Below are 2,632 nucleotides of genomic sequence, written 5' to 3' on the forward strand. Positions count from 1 at the left end.
AAACAATTTAAAAATAGGTTGACAGTTTAACCCATAAAAAATAGGTTAAATATTTAACCTATTTAAAAATAGGTTATATAAGTACATATAGTAAGTATAATTATATAAGTATAATTATATAAGTATATATAATTATACTTATATATATATACTTATATATATATAAGTATATAATTATATAAGTATAATTATATATATATTACAATAAGTGTAATGTCTGGACTTCTTAAGGAATAGTGTCTATTGACTACTTTTTTTTTTCTTGTGTGTGGACTAACTTTTCTTTTCTTGTTCCTTGCATGTCATATATTTTGTGTGTTGCTGTTGAAAACTGGATATTGTAAAGAATATAATGGAAACCAGATTCTTCCTTCTCCATGGTTTGTTTTTCTTTCTGCTCTTTGTTATTGTTTATGTTTGTTTAGTGAGTTTTTGTGGGCTAATCCAGTAAAGTCTGTATTCTTTGTGGTCTCTGAAGTATCTGCTCATTTACCTTCATGGTTAGCTAATGATTAGACAGATAATTCTTTCTTTTTTTAAAAAAAATAATGTTTATTCATTTTGGGGAGATAGAGAGACAGAACACAAGAAAGGGAGGGGCAGAGAGAGAGACACAGAAACAGAAGTAGGCTCGAGGCTCTGAGCTCTCAGCACAGAGCCCAATGCAGGGCTCAAACCCATGAACTATGAGATCATGGCCTGAGCCGAACTCAGATGCTTAACTGACTGACCCACCCTGGCACCCTTAGACAGAGATTTCTTTAAATGTCTTGAATCAATAAGTCTCTCAGACTTTACTGAGTTGTTTTATGTGTGTGTGTGCCTTGCACACTCTGGCTGGGAGATTACAGCTCTGCCATCACCATTACTTCTTGGACCATAGGTTAGAGCTTGGAGCTCTCTCAGACTTTTTCTGGGGATGCACACAGTCTTGAATATGTGCATGGTGTTCTAGATTCCAATAATGTACTGAAGTTTTTCTAGAGTCCCCCAAAGATACTTCATTCCCCATCTTTTCCTTTTAAAGATTTTTGTTCAGCTTTTTGTTTGTTCCAACTGTATCTCAACGTCAAGCAGTTTTTGTGTTAAACAGTTGTTGCCAATTATTTTCAACAAACAGTCTGGGGAAAATCTGTTCACAAAAAGTTAGCTCTGAGTCAGGTCAAATAAAGACAAACACTACCAGTGGGAATTTCCAGAAAACTGCCAGACCAGTCAGAGGCTAATAGTTTTCTGAGAAAGAGGCTATAGAAATAAGAGCCTTATCAGTCATTATTTGAGTTTTTTTGTTTTGTTTTGTTTTGTTTTTTAAATGCAAGTTCTGTGCCCTGTGTGTAGTTTGAACTCACAATCCTGAGATCAAGAGTCTCATGCTCTACTGACTGAGCCAGCCAGGCATCCTGAGATTTTTTTTCTAATTTGGGTAATTTTCTTTAATATTACTTTGAACTCTATCAGTCATCACTTTGAGATGACTTGAAAGAAAATAAATTTCTATAGAAATGTGATAAGTAACAATGGTAATGATAGTATATCTATATATTCTTTTTTCTTCTTAGAAGATTCTTCTCCTTCAGATTTCTAATTAATTGTTATTTCTTACAAGGTTTTTGCACACTCTGGAGCAAATTTTTTTTTTTCCAAAATGCCTGCATTGGGGCACTTGGGTGGCTTAGCTGGTTAAGCGTCCAACTCTTGATTTCAGCTCAGGTCATGATCTCAGGGTCATGAAATTGAGCTCCATGCTGGGCATGGAGACTGCTTAAGATTCTCTCTCTTCCTCTCCCTCTGCCCTTCCCCTTCTTATGCATACGTGTGCACATTCTCTCCTCCCGCCAAACACACACACACACACACACACACAACTTAAAAAATGTCTGCATTTATCAAAAGATATACCATTGCAGGTTTTCTGAAGAATGAAATTCAAAGAGACATTATGTGTTGTTTCCCTACCTTTTTTGTGGCCATTTGGTGCACAATAGTAAGATAAGAAAAAAAAAATCACAAATGGAAATGTTCAAATTAATGTTTCTTTGCTACCATGGAAAGAAATACTTTAATTTTTTTTCCCACTTGTTTCTGAGAAGGTTTTCATATTCATTCTCTGAAAGCATTGTCGTGTCTTCTGAAGGGACAAATACCCAATAGTGCTCTCAATTTTCTAAGTTTCCTGGGTTTTAGGATGAGTAGAGGGAGCAACGTGGCTTCCTTTAAATGAAGATGGAATCAAAGAATAATGGTGCAGTTATGCCAAAACCTATTCAGCCCACTGGAACAGATAGGAAATTGTATCCATAATCTCATTATTTTCAGGTTAGCTCCTATCATTTTAATGTTGAGAACCAATGAGACTGTTTTACTTAGGTGATCAAAAGTGTGGAAAGAAAAATATTTTTAACATTAAAGTATGGTTTGGGTGACTTCCTCAGGATACCTGACTGCCACTTGAAACATATCTGTTTCAATTGCCATAATTTTTTCTCCTTTCCTGGCACAAATGAGTCCTTAGGAGGAAAGAAGTTGAAGTAATGCTTTGCGATTTTTTTTTTTACAAAAATTCACTTCATCAGTAGCTCTTAAAATACTAATGAGGGCTTAAACATATCTATTCTATTTTTACCTAAGGAAC

Source organism: Felis catus, chromosome A3 (genome assembly GCF_018350175.1).
Source record: "Felis catus isolate Fca126 chromosome A3, F.catus_Fca126_mat1.0, whole genome shotgun sequence".
NCBI classification, from domain to species: Eukaryota; Metazoa; Chordata; class Mammalia; order Carnivora; family Felidae; genus Felis; species Felis catus.